A 19,566-nucleotide genomic window follows, 5' to 3' on the forward strand; every position below is an offset into this window, starting at 1 on the left:
AGTCCCCATGTTGTTATTACTGTGCCCCATAGAAGCCCACTATTGTTATTGTTGTGCCCCTACAATATTATTGTTATGTAGGCTCTAATTATAATGGGACCCCTTTGCCTCCTATATATAGAAAGGAGGTCTTGTCATTTGTGTTGTCCAAGAATTGTTCATTTGTGTAATGTAAATGAGGTTGCCCCCTCGAAGAGGCTGATTTTGAAGTCGTTGATCTATCTTTTCTATATTTTTGTGAGATGGTTTCATAACAGTCAACGCGCCTTGCCGTTCCTCCTATTTCTATTTATGTTTCTCCTCTCTTTCTCTCCTCCTTAGCTCCTACTCTTCTTTCAACCTCTGTTATGAAACCAGCTCAAGAAAAGATAGAAAAGATAGATCAATGCCTTAGAATTCAGCCTCTTCGAGGGGGAAACCTCCTTTACATTACATAAATGAACAATTCTTGGATGATTCAAATGACAAAACCTCCTTTCTATATATAGGAGTCTAAGGAGTCACAATATAACCCAGCCGACCTAACAATAATAATATAAAGCCACAAAAATAACAATAGAGGGATTCTATGGGGCACAGTAATAACAATATGGGGGCAATAGGGGCACACCAATATTAATAAGGGATATAACTACAATAATAATGGGGTAATCACTAGTATTATAGGGACCCAACATGCCCCTCTCCTTCAAAAAAGTGTTGTCCTCAATGCTTGAGTAGTTCTGGATAATTCTGCATAAAATTCTCATCCTCCCATGTGGAATCTTCAGCAGATAAGTTCTTCCACTTGATAAGATACTCTAAAATTGATCGATTTCGTAGCTGTCAAGTTCTTGTTTCTGTGACTGCTTCCGGTTCCAATATAATTTTTCCTTCCTCGTCAAGTTCTGGCAATATTGTTTGAACTGGGAGCTTGTCACCTATAACCTTCTTTAAACATGAAACATGGAAAACTGGGTGCAATCGAGAAGCTGCAGGAAGCTCCAATTTGTATGCCATAGTACCAATCTTTTGCAACACCTTGTACGTACCATAATACTTTGGTGATAATTTATTATCCTTCTTAGCTTGCTTGAGGGACATTTGCTTATATCGTTGTAGCCGTAGGAATACCCAATCACCTACATCAAAACTTCTTTCACTGCAATGTTGATCTGCCTGTTGTTTCATTCTATTCTGTACCAACACGAGGTTATCCTTTAAGAGTTGGAGGACTTGTTGTTGATGTTCGATGTGATGTTCCACTGCCTGAACCTTAGAATTTTCTCTTAAATATGATGTGATGGATGGTGGTTGATACCCATAAAGTGCCATAAATGGGGTCATTTTTGTTGTTGTATGGAAGGAAGTGTTATACCACCATTCAGCCAGAGGCAACCATTTGACCCATTGTGTCTGTTTATCAGATACAAAGCAGCGAAGATATCCTTCCAAAAATTTGTTTACTATCTCAGTTTTCCCATCAGATTGAGGATGATAAGATGAGCTATGAGCTAACTGAGTACCAAGACAAGAAAATAATTCTGTCCAAAAATTTCCAGTGAAAATGGGATCTCTGTCACTTACAATAATCTTTGGGTTTCCATGTAGCTTTTGAATTGTTTCCATAAATGCAGTAGAAACTATACTGGCTTTAAATGGATGTGATAATGCACAAAAGTGTGCATACTTGGTAAGTCTGTCAACTACCACCATGATGACACTCTTTCCCTCAGACTTGGGTAAACCTGTGATAAAATCCATTGAAACCTCCTCCCAACGTTGGCTTGGAATGGATAAAGGTTGTAATAGACCCGGTGTCTTAATTGTTTCAACTTTATTTTGTTGGCAAACCAAACTTTCTGCCACAAACTTTTGAATATCCGATTTAAGGCCATCCAAAAAAAATTCCTTCTTAACCCTGTGGTAAGTTTTTAAAAATCCCGAGTGCCCTCCTAAGGGAGAAGTGTGCAATTCCATAAGAATATTTTGTTTTAGGTAAGAATTCTTACAGAGGTATAAGCGATCTTTGTACCATAACGAATCATTTTGCCAGCTAAATGTATCAGACGTACTGGAATCTTGTTGTAACTTTCGAATAAGTGCCCACACTTCTTTGTCATTCTTCCATTCCTCCCTTGCTTCGTTTATCCAATCTGGTTGGATAATAGAAATGGCGCACAACAATGCTTCCACATCCTCATCCTTCCTTGAGAGTGCATCTGCCACCACATTTTGCTTCCCTTTTTTGTAGATGATTTCAAAGTCATAACCCAACATCTTTGTGACCCACTTTTGTTACTCTTCAGAGGATAATCTTTGTTCTAAAAAGTATTTAAGGCTATCATGATCCGTTTTTACCTTGAAGTGTCTTCCCATTAGGTAGGGTTGCCATTTCTTAAGTGCATGGAGTATTGCCAACATTTCCTTCTCATAAATAGCTTTGCTTAAAAACTTTCCCTTGATTGGACGACTTTCAAAAGCAATGGGTCTTTCATCTTGCATTAGAACAGCACCAATTCCATTTCCTGAAGCATCACATTCCACAATAAAGGTTTTTGTGAAGTCCGGTGTAGCTAAGACTGGTGCTTGGCACATTGCCTCTTTAAGATGTTCAAAGGCCTTTGTTGCTTCCGGAGTCCATGAAAATGCATCTTTCTTCAATAATGTTGTTAAAGGTGCTGCTATTCTCCCATAATTCCTAAAAAACTTGCAATAATACCCTGTCAACCCGAGAAATCCTCGCAGATGCTTTATGGATGTGGGGATTTTCCATTCCTTAATGGCTTTAATTTTGCTAGGGTCTATCGTAACTCCTTCATGAGATACAATATGACCCAGATATTCCACCTCCTGGACTCCAAAGAAACATTTGGATCTTTTTGCATATAATTGTTTCTCCTCCAATAGTTGTAGCACCCTGTCAACATGTTCAACATGATCCTTCCAAGACTTGCTGTAGATTAGTATATCATCAAAAAATATTAACACAAATTTTCTAAGGAATGGTTTGAAATTGAATTCATCAAACCTTGAAATGTTGAAGGTGCATTGGTAAGGCCAAAAGGCATGACCAAAAATTCATAATGACCCTCATGAGTTCTAAATGCTGTTTTCGGAATGTCTTCAGTCTTCATTCTGATTTGATGATATCCTAAACGAAGATCCAACTTGGTGAAGTAAATTGATCGATGCAATTCATCCAGTAATTCATCAATGACAGGAATGGGGAACTTATCTTTAATAGTGAGCTTATTGAGCTCCCTATAATCCGGACACATGTGCCATGATCCATCCTTCTTGTGCACCAATACTACTGGAGCAGAGAAAGAACTTTGACTCGGTTGAATTATACCAGCCTCTAGCATTTCTACAACCATACGTTCAATTTCACTCTTTTGAACATAGGGATATCTGTACGGTATGATGTTTGGAGGAACACTTCCTGGAATCAGATGAATAGCATGATCATGATCACATAGGTGGGAGACCTTTAGGAGTCTCAAATACCTTGGAATGATTGTCCAGGACTTTTTGGAGATCTGGAGAAATAGATGATTCCGATGTGGAAACATCTAATGGACATAATTGTGCAATTACACCTCTTTGCTCCTTTTTTAGAAGCTTTGTCATACCATTAGAGCTGATTATCTTTCCTGGTTTCCCTGCAATACCCCTTAATTGAACTTCCTTTCCTTCCGTAGAAAATTTGATGAAAAGTTCTTGAAAATTAAAAGCTATTGTACCCAAGGATTGTAGCCATTGGACTCCTAGTACAACATCAACACCTCCCATTGGAATGGAAAGCATTGGGCTAGTCAATACATATTCTCCCATGGATAGCTTGATATTATGGCATTTTCCAGAGAAATTTATTGTTCCTCCATTTGCAATCATCAGTTGACACTCTGGTGCTAGATATAGGAAGCAATTCAATTCTTTTGCTACCTTACAATGAATAAAATTGTGGGTGCTTCCTGAATCAATCAACACTATTACCTTTTTCTTCTTGATTTGTCCTTCTATCTTGATGGTTTGAGGAGTGGTAATTCCTGCCAATGCATTACAAGATATGGTCGGATTTATTTGTTCTTCATCTAGGCTTTGTTCCTGGAGTATATCCTCTTCTTTTGACCTTTCTTGCTCCTTTTCTTCTTCCTCTTCACAATCTATGTAGAATAATTTCTTCTTAGCACACTTATGACCTTTAGTGTATTTTCTATCACAGCTGTAACAAAGCCCTTTTGCTCTTTTTTCTTCCAATTGTTGTGGTGTCAACCTTATAGGTTGTGGAAGACTAGGGGCAACAACACTTCCGTCTTTATAGTTGTGAGTGGTATGCTTCCTAGTTGCCATAATTTTGCTTTCCATTTTTCTTGCTAACCTGAATGCCTTCTCTAATGAATCAGGTTCCCAAAGGCGAACATCATGTTGGATATTATCCTTTAAAGACCCTATGAACACATCAATCCTATGCTCCTCTGGAATATCTTTTACCCTTATGTTCAATTTTTGGAACTCCTCAATGTGCTCCATTATTGAAACCTTTTTTTTGAGACTTATCAATTGGCTAAAAAAAGTGTTGCTTTTTGTATCCTCATAATGTGCTATCAATTCTTCCGTAAAAATTGCCCAAGTGATAAATTGTTTACGAGAGCAAAGCCATTAATACCATACAAACTGATTTGGTTCCAAATATAAAGTTGCCATACGTACCTTTTGTGTGTTTTGCACATTATTGAGATTGAAGAATTGCTCCATCTGTAATATCCATGTGGCGGGATCCTTGCCATCAAACTTCCTCATATCGATTTTTGGAATATGGTGAGTCTTCGATCCAACATTAGAGTCTATGGAATCATGATTAACATTTCTTTTGTTCTCATCATGAGTTTCCTTTAGTACCCTTTCACCATTAGTGACCATTTCTTGTAGCAACTTATTCATATTTATCTTCAATTCTTCCATCTTATCATCCATGCCATCAATTTTAGCGTCCATGCCATTCACCTTAGCTTCCATGCCATCCATCTTAGCTTCTACGCCTTTCTTTAAACAATCCATCTTAGCTTCTACACCTTTCTTTAAACCATCCATCTTAGCTTCTACATCTTTCCTTAAACCATCCATCTTAGATTCTGTTGCTTTTTGTGCAAGTGACACTTTTTGCACTTGTTCTTGTAATTTTGATATATCATATAGCATTTCTTCTTCTTCTTCATGAGTCATGCTAAATATTTCAGGTTCCTTACTAGGTGTTTGCATTTTCTTTCCTCGGGGCATTAGTTACCGATAATAATGCTCTACTAGCACTTTGAATTCCTTCAAAATAAAATTTCAAACCACTCTTACGCAAAAAATTTAAAAGAATGTACACACCTTTTTTTCACTTTGTAGGAGCTCGATATTGCCTCTGATGTATCTCTGTATTTTCAGATCATCCAGTTCTAAAATTGCAACTTATGGTAGCCCTCTGTGTCCTCTTTCCAATGCCACCAGTCTGATCCAATTTGGGTTCTCCAAGGAAGAGTTATGTGAAATCTCCCACAGTGACCTGATTATAGACTTGTTCAGTAGAGTGAACTTGTACGATGTGCCACGAGTCACTGTTTCGTCCTTTGGCTCTGAAAAATATATACACGAAACTACAATCTGTCCTCTTTCTGCACCTTCTTATGAAATTTCAATCCAATGCTCAGGGAAAAAGTTATGATGATTTTTCCCAGGTCACCTGTTTGGAATGTAATTCAGGAGTCTGCAAAAATACCAACTTCCTCAGATCATATCTCCACAAATATAGCGCAAAAAGTTTTGAAATTAAGACCCAAGATTCGGCGCAATGTCTTCACAAATGGGTTTTTTTTTTAGCTTCTGAAACGTTACAGAAAAAAAAGTTATAGCGAAAATGCCATGATGACCTGTTTGGAGCAGCGAAACCCTAGAATCCAAAGCTTTGATACCAAATGTTATGAAACCAGCTCAAGAAAAGATAGAAAAGATAGATCAACGCCTTAGAATTCAACCTCTTCAAGGGTGAAACCTCCTTTACATTACATAAATGAACAATTCTTGGATGATTCAAATGACAAAACCTCCTTTCTATATATAGGAGTCTAAGGAGTCACAATATAACCCAGCCAACCTAACAATAATAATATAAAGCCACAAAAATAACAATAGAGGGATTCTATGGGGCACAGTAATAACAATATGGGGGCAATAGGGGCACAACAATATTAATAAGGGGTATAACTACAATAGTAATGGGGTAATCACTAGTATTTTAGGGACCCAACAACCTCTTTTCTATTTCCTACAACTTTCTCTCTGCATCCCCCAACCTTTGCTTCTCTCTCTTCCTCCGTTCCACTCTCTTATCACGTTTTCACCTCTTCACCTATATTTCCAAAGCTACTTTCTCAATAAGAGGGTCTTCTATGAACTTGTAGCTTTTCTGAACCTCTAGGTTCTCGACAATCTTCCTCTTTCCTATATCCTAGGTGGGTTTGCTGGTCATTGTTTTTGTTGTTTCTGCTTCCTGTGGTGCTACTACCTTCAGAGATGCTTTCAATTCTATAGCCATGCTAACCCATTCATTAATCCTAGAGGATTTGTATTAATACCTCCAAGGGTCTTCCTCTGGCAAATGACATGCCCCATGGATCCATTTATAATACACCTTCGCATAGTGGTTCTTGCATATGTAATGGAGATCATATATATTGAAACTCTTGATGTCGAACTCAAACTTTTTCAAGTCCTCAGTGTCAGAATCTGCATCCTTCACGCTTCAGATCTTGTACAATCCAATATGCAAAGGAAGAGCGAGACATGGTGATTTCTTCCTCCTGTGCAATCCTGCTGGTAACCTTGTGGAGATGTGATACACAACCTCTTGCATGACCAACTTATTCGTGCAAAACCTTGGTAGCACATGTGGAGGCTTCTGCCCACCAAACATCTTAATGAAGGTGCCACCAGGTGAGGCATACCAATCTGCAATGTTAAGCAATGCCTGCATCACTTCTTGGGACATGCAAGGTGGATCACGTTAGAATATCATCTTGTAAACCGGGGTAATGAAGTGGTCAGATAGCCTCACCATGACTCCTTGGTATATGCGCTTAGAGAGAAACTTAAAATAGATTCTCACATCATCATCTAATCATGTCCATGTCCAACCCATTCCAGGAAACTGTTGATGGGCACATATTGCATCAACAACGTACGTAGACATATAGAATATCTCTTGCTCGTCTTGAGGTGGATTTAGGACATTAGGCACATGCAATTTAAATTGAAGAGTCAACATGTCTAACCAGTTGAATGGCCTTCCTTAATTTGCCAACTGATCCAACACGACCACCTAACTCTGCGGAAAGGTATTTGTGATCTCTTGACCATACAAGTGGCATGCAAATATGACAAGGAGTTGGTAGGCCTAACTGAGTGACTTAGTCTTATAGACCTGATTTGGTGTAAACCTAAACTTCGATGGATCTTTTACCCAATGCTTCACAATGTCTCTAGTGTTCACATTTTGTTGGTAGTAAAGAAGAGTGCATCCATGCGGTTCACTAGTAGTGGTAAGTGATACATCTGATGATAGTTTTCCGTCCTGAAGGTGGCAAGCTATGTTCCAATGGCACTGTTCAATGTCATCATCTTAGGATGGATATGTGAGATAATCCAATGAATGATGTCTGCACATGGGAAGGCGGGGTACCTGCATGCAACCATGTACAAGCCTGACTTGTGGATGTTGACATAGACTTATCGATCTTCGAAATATTCCTTGAAGTGGCCTGCAAATATGTCCTTTATTTCCTTCCATGTAATATTCATGTCCTTCTCTATGAACAATTGTGTGTCTACATAGACTCGCAAGTTCATTGACAGTTGTTCAACTACATCTCCTATGTTTCTCTCTACAGTATCCTTTGATCCATCTCTCTTGGAAGCCATTTTTCTTATTCTACTGGGAATATGGTCAACAATTGTTGTACCTAGAGATAGAGAGGACACTCATGGCATGCAAATATTAGCTTAAAAAATCAAAAAGCACTTCAAGGACCGATCATGCAATAAACTATGAAACTGCTGGGCAAGATTGCATAATTTAGCCTTTTATAGGTGAGGGATTGTCAGCTGGATCTACCCATTGTGTTGTCCTAGTTGCCAATGAGAGGTGATGTTGACTGGAACTGCGCAATGCGTAGCCCAGTTGGCTTGTTGATGACTATAGAATCGTGCAACACGCAGTTCAATCTGGGTTTGATGCTGGCTGGCACTACACATTGCACAATCCCAATGGGAAAGAATCTGGGACTGTCTCTTGGAATTTCATAGTGAGCAGCTGGAGCCAGTCACTGGTAACCTCTGTGCAATTCCTGGAGCCAAGGAAAATCCTTGAGATCCAGAAATGCATAGCGCATGCCGGGTAGATCTAGCTCTCGGCCAAGGCATCCCAGATCTACCCAAGGACAATATGAAAACGAGTACATTTGAATGCATGAGTGAAGGTTGGTGTAGATCTGAGTGAATGGTGATGTATTCAATCAAAACCAATGTAGGAATCAATCAAATAGAAGAGTAGCAAAGCTTGTGTGGAGAGTCATTGCAACAACGACCGTTACTGAAAAAGTTGGGTTATGCATGCGATGCTTAGGAAAGGAAATGAAAAACTTAAAACATCACTTCTACAATCTAAAACAAACCAAAATGTTAGTGGTCATTCAATAAAACATGAAAAACAACACTCACACAAACCAAGGAAACAAAAGAGACAGAAAAAGAAGCAAAAGACAAGAAAAGAAAAACATATGTAGAAAAGTTCTTTCGACTCCGCCGAAGGTTCCTAGATGCCTTAGGAATGCCAAAGCTCCAAGATCAAATGTGAAAATGATCTCTGGCGATTCCCATTAAATAGATTTGATCAATTTAGGGTTAATGATGTGAAGGAAAAAAATCTAGGAAAAAAGTGACAAGTGGCGACAGTTTTTAAAATTAACTCAAGTGTAACTCCCACTGCTAAAAATAGATCCCTATTTATTAGGATGATTTTTCGAATTTTTCATTTTTATTTTTTGGGAAGGGTTTCCATGCATGCATCGAGAAATTCACAGTTCTGGGGGGAACTAGGCAACTTATCGACACATGCATTGGGCAACAACTAAGGGAATTCTTCTGTGCAATTCCTAGGCTAAGTGGCTCTGTCTCCCTCTCGTGCTCTGCGTGGTTTCGTAGCTGAAGACAAGCTTCCAGTTGGGTCTGCATAATTCCTGAGCCAAAGCTCACTATTGGGTTGAACTGTGCATTTCCTCAAAGCAAGGTTGGTTGCCCTATAGGACTGCGCCAATTTCCAAGGCAATGTAAGAACTGGATTGTAACCAAGTCATGGGGAGGTCAGCTTGTGGTTAATCAGAAAAGCAGGTAGACAAACACAATCTTTAAAAAAAAAGATAAACTCAAATGAAAGCACAAGTACCTGGGCAGTGCAAGACAAGCTGCTGATATTTTATTACGGAGGCTCCAAAATGAAGCAAAGGAAAAATTTTGGAGAGTGGTTGTAGCTGCTACAACATTGGCGACACACTGGTAGAACTCTAGCTCTCTGTATGGACCTTTTCTCATGTAAAGATATCCTAACTCCTCCCAAAGTATTGTTCGATTCTTTGACTTTCATGGCTTCCTCACTAACTTGAGTTAGATATATAGTCTCTATCATTCTCTTGATTTGTCACCACGCATACCAAACCAAGTCAACTGAGTTTTTTCAATTGGGGATGAGGGGTATATTGATGCACAAGTAATATAGACTGCAAGGGTTTAAGTTTCATCTCTGGTGTTGCTTCCCTACTAGGAGGCTTGGATAGTATGCCGATGGAGTCACTTTAGGAACACAAGCATCGCTTTGCTTCCAGCAAGCCTTGGCAGTACCCCGACGAAGTTTCTTGCTTCACTTCTCTGTGCAGGAAGCCTTTCTATTCTTTCACCTTTATTTTATTTTTTCATGTTTTTCATTTTTCATTTTCAAAGAACTGTGCATAGAAACTTATTTATTTCATGAGGTCGAAGAGGGATCCCAACTTATTGAGAGCATAAGAGGTTTTCCCTTTAGACAAGGATGTTATATATACCTCTGACATACTTGTTAAGGTTTTCCCCCTCACCTTAATCTATTTGACTGAGTTTACGAGGGTTAATGAAAAATAGAAAACCGATTAGAGTAGGTGGTACTAGTTAATAGTGCAAGTGTTGTGTTTTCAGTATGACTCACTCTGAGTAGAACATATTTTCCATCAGGGTATCATCGACTAAAAGAATGCAAGATAATCATAAAGAGAGGGGAGAGACAGATAACCAAATATTCATAGTTTCACAAGTCCCCTTGTATTTCACCTTGCTTGTCTCAAGAAGCCAACACGGTTTCGTGGGAAGCTAATCCTATGGGTGCATAAACAAGAAAGAAAAGAATAGAAATAAAGTGAAAGAAGAGTGTGTAAACAAAAGAAAAACAAAAATCAAAAGCAAACAAGAAAGAAAACACTACTCCTACTCCTAATATAAACAATGCATGGGCCTTCGCATGTGAAGTGATATTTCCAATATAGCCATTGGTGCATTGGTTTCCCCATGTAGGTGAAGGCATGGTTGACAAGAAAGATATTCAAGAAAACCAGAAGCAAGAATGATAAAACAATCATAACCAACATGCTCAAAGTTTAAATGCATCCATAGAAAAGAAAAGAGTAAAATCAGAAGACAGACACTCTACGGACGTACCATGGTGTTGCATCACATTATGTGCAAATGAAAAACCTACAAACTCTTTTGATCTTGAAAAATGAGTGAACATGCAGAAATAAGAAAAATTTTGCTTAGCAACATGACTTGCTACGTATGACTCCTGCAATGCATGAGCGATAGGATCGTGAGTTTCTGAAGGAGGATATGAAATCTGTAGACTAAATTGATTTTCAATGAAAACAAGAGAGTGATGAGGAGCCTGGGGTGTTTCAATAGATTTCTGATTAGAAGTGGAACTATCCTCAGGGCTACAAGAACCTGACATAACCATCAGCTCAGGCTGAAGTGACTCCAGAGCTTGAATGGCTTCCACTTCATCAGCAGGTAGATCATCAAATACTAGTGGCATAGAAAGATAAAAAAACAAGTGAATCAACATCATGATAGAATGAGTTATTGAAGAGATCACAACAGCCACAACCAGAAAATTCAAGATATGCATTGAAAACCTCCTGAACTGACGAATCATACAGAGGGGTTGTTGAGAAACATAATTTTTCATCCCCTATATTTCCAGAAAGAAAATATGATAGATCAGGTGGATTCAGAAGGAAATATTTGTCCTCTCTGCAATCAAATGACGGACTTACATCCAATGTGTCTTGTGAATAATCGGAAGTAGAAACATTTGGGAATGAATTTTCACAAGAAAATTCAGAAATAGCAAGATCACAGAAGATGTCAGGATAGAGTGGATGAGGTGTAGACAGAAGGGGGTTAGCCTTCACCGGAGGTTCTTCTTCAGATTCCTATACATACTCATAAAAAATGACAGCGCATGTTGGCTACTCAACACCAACTCTATCGAGAACTTGATCCTCATGAACAATAGATGTGGAGTTTGGAATGGGTGAACACAACACAGTACGATCTTGAGGATCATAGGAACTAGAGGACGGAGGTTGAGAAGACAAGACCTCATGAAAACCATTAGGGTCGCAGTCTAAATATGCGTAGATGTTCATAGGAGGTGGGGTGGGAGGATGTGATAGTTCGAGAGATGGATTCACAGCTTCTCCCACCTCATTGTACAGAGCTAGAGCTGTTTGATGAGAAGAGGACAGAGGCTCACTTGTGACATCAAGATTGTTTTTCTTAGATTTGGAAGCTCTAATACCAAGGTATGTTGGGAGGGGTTTGAATGATGCTAACTCATGTGGATTTTTAGACACATGAAGAAGAAACTGAAACCTTTCTTTGAGAAATTTCCAATCAATTTCATCTTCAGGGATTTGAAAAGTGAGATTATAGAAGCGGTCCCAAAATTGCGCAATAGATTCACTAGGTTATTTCCACAATTTCATACTATTGTGTTGTGTGCTTTACAATCATAACAATAGAAAGAACAGATTAACTCTCTGATCATGTGATCAAACAAGTGAATAGAGGCTGTGGGAAACGTGCGACACCATTGGTCAACATGACCTTCGAACGTAAAAGCGAACAACCCATAAGAAATGATGTCTGAAGGGACATCATTCCTCTGATAGAAGCCTAAGAAGGCAACTTCGTGTCTCAATAGGGTTGATCTGCCTTCACCATTGTACTTGATTTGTGACAAGTCATCGATGACATTCTCCGACACTTCAAAATCATGTGCATGAGAAAAACATGTCACCGTTGAGATTGTAATGTAAGTCATCAATGATGTGTAGAGGTTCAAAACATACTTTGAGGGCTCAGCTTATCATATGGCCCTCCTTCTAGCACTAGAAATATTGACGGTGCTGGACCTGCCAACATGTCAGGGGATCTCCTCGATAAGAAGTCTCAACTAGACCTTAGACTGTTTGGAGTAGGAGTCTCATCAATGGGTAGTAAAGTAGTGTCTTGATCGCAGTAGCACACAAAGGTAAGTATGATAAATTTGTCGGAAGCAAGTGTGTGACCTTGCAGTGATTCAAGTGAGATGCATGGGGGTTCTAACACGCAGGGGAAAAGGAAGTGTGTTCCTTAAAAGCCTGTAATATTATGCACCCTGAAAGGAACATACGAGTGGAATGACATCACAGGTTAGAAGCGGAAGTCCACAATCCAAAGTGATAGGTTAATACAACAACATGTCTTCAACAACATTCATACAATTGCATACAAAATAATTCATACACAAATGCGTAAGTTAAATAACATACATTGCTAAAATAACCAGAATAGTCGAACTACAATAACAACATATGCATGAAAAAGAATTGGCTTAGTTATATTATTAAGTGAAAGTTTCATCCATACATCCACAATTGACAACCACTAGCCCCAATAGTGGAACATTACAGTCAACACCGCCTGCTCCTCCACAGAGATGTACTCGCTCTACATTGTGGAGAAGTCAAGGCTCATCACAATACTCTCCAAGATTTCTCTAAAGAATGCCTGGGAAAAATTTTGGCTCCCAAAAGCCTCTACTACTAGTTATAAGGTTCTATATATAACAAAGGGTGGGGTGATGTGATGCCCCAAGATAAATGTAAATATTTGACTTTGTTGTGGTAAAACGGTAAACTGAATTGATTATTATTATCTGATTGAATTTAATAATATTTTCTGTTTAAAAAAAAATGTGTTTATTTAAAAGCTGGCAATCTCTCAGGAAGACAGTTGCTGTCTTCCCATGAAACCCTAACTGTTTTCTAACTGGAAAGTTTTCCGGAGGAAAAAGGAGTTAGGAAGCACTACGCTGTAGGGACAGGCAGGAGAGAGAGAGGAAAAAAAGAAAAGAAAAAGGAGGCTAAGTCTGGTGATGACCAGATAGCCAAGCACGAAAGTGCCAGCAACTTGCTGAGGGCTGTGGTCCGGCAAGAGCTAGGGGGGAGATTCTGGTCTCGAAAGACGAATCTCAAGGTTGGGTGGCAATCGGAAGCAGGAGAAACAGAGAAGGCCCAACTTCTGGAGTACTTGTAAGTTGCAGCGGTACAGGTAAGTGAAGAAAACTCTTAACTATTCTACAAGTAATTTGGGTAGAATAATATTATTATATAAAATTACTTCACTGTAAAGTACTGTGTTAAGTTAACTACATTATAAGTACTGTATTAGATTATTCTCACTGTAGAAATCCCAAGAGTTACGAGCATTCAGTGTTTGTGTCATATGGGAGGGAAAGAAGCCAAATGAAACATAACCTGTCTTACGGTCAATATATGTTCTTTAAAAAATATAAGAAAAGAATAGCGGCGGAAAACACCGGAAACCCTCTAGGAGGGTGACCACTATTTTGGTAATGCAGAACAATTATAGCGGTCTGTTAGAATTAGACTGTCACAATTATAGGCGGCTATATAGCAAGGGTTTTATCTGACAAATAAAACTATGACATCTCTGGCACTTATGAATTACACGCTAGGAAATAATCAAGATTCTGTACAAAATTTAGAGGACTGAGAAGCAAGACAATATTACCAAATCCAATGCCATGAAACGATTGAGGGAATACCAACATCCATTGATTTTTCCTTAAAGAATAACTCAGACCTGGAGTATAAATTACCATTCAGAGAGGAAAACCTTCATTATTAGGAACCGGCTAGGGTTAGTCTAGTGAGACTTTCCCCTCTGGTACCTTACATGAAAAGTCTAGTTAAAGGGGGTAGCTGGGGTCTCAGGATAAGGGTCACAAGTGTGACAAGCAGTAAAACAGAGACAACTTGAGGAAAGGAAATGATAGCTGCTAGGGGACGGCATTCCACTCTCAAGTACCGAGATGAAACCCGAGTCTGGACTCGGAGACAAATTCCCTTTAAACAGTTAGACGACATTCATACTAGTAAATTATGAATTAAAGGAAGAACCCGATAAATTACATTTCTAAAACATCAGGCAGACTTCTAGTTGATAGCAAAACCATAACATTTCTGGGAACAGAGTTAACCAATTCCATAAAAAAAATTTGTAACAGCATCAACAGTTAGGTACGCAAACCAGAGTATAAAACCATTGAAAGAAAAGTATCGTGATATAATCAAGTTCCATCCAAACAGGACTGTCATGCATATCCAATGTGGAAAACAAATAAAGTAGACAGTAATTCCTGTTTAATTCTATACTGAAGCCAAGATATGAAATATGTCACGAGGTCGCCCTGAAATTCTTAAAGAGGGCCTGCTAGAAGTAGCAGATAATTTACATGCATGGCCGAATGGCTCAATAGAACAGAACGAGGAATTGAGAAGCCTCCTTCCCTTAAAGTTCTGTTATATAAAAAAAAAAATATAGCCTTAACAGGAATAGCCACCGAGACCCCAACTGGGTTACCAAACAGTGAGCCATGCGAGCCATGGAAACCGAACTCTGACGGAAGGGTCCACCGACTTTAGCCAGCCTTCTAACAAAGAAAAACAGCTAATAACAAGTAAAACGTTTCTTTTCCACACCAATGAATACCCAGAAGGCATATCGGCCCGAGAGTGTCTCACCATCCAGTGCTAACCGCAACCAGGTTATGGCCGGAAGAACCTGCAAACAAAGGACCATAGGGTTAAAAACTGTGGAAACCTGATCATGAAACATGGCTAACCTATACGCTAAACAAAAAATGATGCAGAAGAGGAAAATAGGCAGTATAGGATGAACTCATATGCAGTACCCGGTGGTGAAAACTTAGTAGCAAAGGGTAGCTTCAGAACCTCATGCGCCCTCTTCTCAGCAATCAAACCCTGGAACCGAGTCTGCCTAAGCCTGCAGCTGAGACAGGGGGCAAAGCGACTCTCCAGATCTTTCCATGCAATAATGAGGCTATCTGTTGGCGCCAAGGGTAGAGTAAGTCGGCACGTCCTTGTTACTGCGGTTGGATCAATGTTTCGGTCGCGGAGCTGTTGATGCATGAGTAATCCCGAGAAGGCAGCTGCAGCTTGCCCATGCCACGTACTGGGCGGGATAGACAGTCAATGCACCTTTAGTAACTAGCAATCACTCAAAACATGTAATCAAAGCTCAAACGACTATACATCATTAATATGAGAACACCAGTAGGGAGTACACGAATCAATGGATGGGATTCATGACAAATCTTCCATAGGACAAGTCATATAGAGAACTCTACGTGGGAAACGATACGGCCTTATCCAAATAACCAAATGAAATTAAATGATGAGACCATAAACTTATAGACCCCGAATGTTAGTAATCATGTGGGGCATACTTGGAATCAAATAAAATGCATGAATATCAACTTTATAAAGTATGGAAACCACCTTGTAGCAAATCAATATAATGTGGGTATGGGTAAACTTTATATATATTTAAAAAAAAAAATTGTCTCGGGGTACATGACAATTGGTATCAGAGCCCAGTTACAAAACTGAGGCCTCTAGGAATTGAAAACTGAAAATTGACAATTGAAAATTTGAAATTGAAAATTGAAAATTGAAACAGAAACATCACATACAATTTATTTGCATCCCTATTTGAGCAGTTCAAAAAAAAAAATAGTCAGTGTGTTGATTTACTTTTCTCATGTTAAAGGCAGGAGCCAGAAGACTGACAGTATGAGAAGAGGAGACAGTGCGTCACGCAGGTATGCGATGGGTCAGGGACCTGTACCTGGCCCTGAGAATAATCCCGAGCTATGGGTATAGCTCGGAGAGGAGGCTCGCAATACAAATCAGGCTATTTTGGAGACAGTGCAGGAATTAAAAAATGAAATGGCCTGGTTGCGTGAAGATAACGCACGACTAACTATGGAACAAGAAAGAATTTTGAAGAGCCTATCAGACAAACAGAATCAACAACCGCTGCACCCCAGTGTTGAGCAGCAGAGAGTGTCGGAGGAACAGAATCACCACACAGAACCGGAAGGGTCAGAAGGAAGGGATGAAGAGTAGGAGAAACGATTTGATAATGCTTCCGAACAACAGACATCAAAAAGACAATGGACAGAGTTGCAAGGGGAGTTCCGCAAGATCAAACTACCACACTTTGATGGAGAACAAGAGGAGGCAGCGGAGGCATGGTTAATTAATATGAACAAATACTTCTAGCTGTACAAATATGATCACAACCTGAAAGCATGATTAGCCATTTTCCAGTTACAAGGGAAAGCTACCCTGTGGTGGGAGGAAGTCAAGATCATGAAAGGAGTAAGTGAACAGAATATTACCTGGGATAAATTTCAAAGATATTTCCAAGAGAGGTACCTGATAGAACATTTCTATGACGAGAAGGCAAGGGAATTCCATGACTTGTGTTTGGGGCAGCAGACCATGGATGAATTTATTACTCGGTTTACATCATTACTTCGTTATGTACCTTATATTAGGGAGGAAAAGGCTAAAGTACAGAGGTTTGTCAGCAGCTTGCCCTCGAATATGAGGGAAAGGATTGAGTTTGACAATCCGAAAATAATGGATGAAGCCATACGCAAAGCCAGAATTTGTTACCAACAAAGTAAACAGAAGGGAGAAGTTCCAGGTAAAAGATGGATTGATAAGAGGAACAATAGGTTGGCTGGAAATAATAAAGGGAATCGAGGTGGAGGTAGTAAGGGCTTGGCAAAAGGGAAAAACAATAAAAATCTACAGAAAGGCCCCCTCAGGTCAAAGCCAACGGGTGAGTCCAGGATCAGTGAGCCATCTAGGAAATTTGACAATGAAGGGACAACAAGGCCCCCCGTGCAATGTTGGGGGTGTGGTGGACCTCATTACGTCAAAAACTGCCTGCAACGGAAGGGAACCAAATAGATTTCCCAGATCCATGAAGCATCGATGGTCGGTGACGTGGGACGTAGTCTGCCAAGGATTAATGCTGCCCTGGAAGATCGTCAAGCGGAGTACCAGCCGACTATGGTGGAATTCGAAGGTAAAATCTCAGACCTTACTGTAACTGTTTTAATTGACCCTGGAGCCACATTAAGTTATATTAGTCCTAAGGTTGTAGAGCACTGTAAACTGCAACCTGTTAAATTCAAGAATCCTTGGCTAGTACAGCTGGCTACAGGGGCCAAGAGACGAGTGCTTGCAAAAGTCAATGACTGCCCTTTACAGATAGCGGGACAGCCAGTGTTAGCAGATTTAAATGTGCTTCCCCTTGGTTCATATGACGTTCTAATCGGTATGGATTGGCTAGAAAAACACTGGTCCCTCGTCAACTGTAAAACCAAGACTATCTATTACAGGGATGAACTTGGAAAACAACAGGAAATGCAGGGAATTAAGCGACCTGTGCAGATTCGGCCGATAACTGCCACTCAGTTGGCAAGATGTATTAGGAAAGGATGTCAGATGTATGCCATTCAAGTAGGCTATGCTAACTCAAAAGATAAAACAACTGCATTAAACAACATCCCTGTGATACAAGATTTTGAGGATGTGTTTCCGGAGGAGATTCCCGGATTGCCCCCTAAAAGAGATATAGATTTTACTATCGAATTGGTACCAGGGGCAGCCCCGGTATCCCGAGCACCTTACCGAATGAGTACACTTGAGTTGACAGAGTTAAAGATGCAGTTGCAGGAACTGCTGGACAAAAATTACATTCGTCCTAGCGTGTCTCCCTGGGGAGCTCCGGTACTGTTTGTGAGGAAAAAGGACGGGACTCTTCGTATGTGTATAGATTACCATCAATTGAATAAATTGACCATCAAAAATAAGTATCCTTTACCCCGGATCGATGAACTTTTTGATCAAGTAAAGGGAGCAACAATATTTTCCAAGATCGATCTGCGATCGGGTTATCACCAAATCAGGATTAAGGATGAGGATATAGCTAAGACTACTTTTAGAACAAGGTATGGGCATTATGAGTTTGTGGTGCTACCCTTTGGGTTAACTAACGCCCCTGCAACCTTTATGTGTTTAATGAACAACATATTTCATCAATATTTGGATCGATTTGTGCTAATATTTATTGACGATATACTTATATATTCTCGCACCATGGAGGAACATAAGGAGCACCTTAGATTGGTGCTACAAACCCTCCGAGAACACCAACTGTATGCCAAGTTCAGCAAATGTGACTTCTTTAAGGAGGAAATACAGTATTTGGGGCATATAATCACAAAAGAAGGGATCGCAGTGGACCCTGAAAAGATAAAGACCATAATGGAGTGGCCTGTACCAAGGGATGTGGCAGACATTCGATCCTTCATGGGACTAGCCGGTTATTACAGGCGATTTGTAGAAGGATTCTCAAGAGTAGCGCACCCTATTACTTCCTTACAGAAAAAGGGAAGAGCTTTTAGGTGGACCCCAGAATGCCAAGCAAGTTTTGAGCAGCTTAAGCATCTGCTCACCACCGCACCCATTTTGAGCATAGCTGACCCCAATAAGGATTATGTGGTGTGCACTGATGCAAGCAAGGAAGGCGTCGGAGGCGTGTTGATGCAAGAAGGTAAGGTAATCACTTACGAGTCAAGGAAACTAAAAGAACATGAGCAGAAATATTCCGCTTATGACTTAGAATTGGCAGCCGTCATACACGCTTTGAAGATGTGGCGACATTACCTTATGGGAAGAAAATTTTTATTGCTGACAGACCACCACAGTCTGACCAATTATTTTAGCCAACCCACTCTAAATGCCAGGCAAGCACGGTGGGTGGATTTCTTAAGTGGTTTTGACTTTGAAATCAAACATTTGAAAGGGAAGGAGAATCGGGTGGCGGACGCATTAAGTCGAAAATTACAGTGCTTATATGAAATTACCTGTAGTGAATGGAAAAGCCCCTTCGAGGAGATGATTAAAAAAGTAGTAGAGCAAGATTCTCAAGATAATAATAATTGATTATTATTATCTAATTGAATTTAATAATATTTTCTGTTTTTTTTTTTAAATGCGTTTATTTAAA

This window comes from Pinus tabuliformis, chromosome 5_2 (assembly GCF_031772625.1).
Source record: "Pinus tabuliformis cultivar Carrire ecotype Pingquan chromosome 5_2, CPIR1, whole genome shotgun sequence".
NCBI lineage: Eukaryota > Viridiplantae > Streptophyta > Pinopsida > Pinales > Pinaceae > Pinus > Pinus tabuliformis.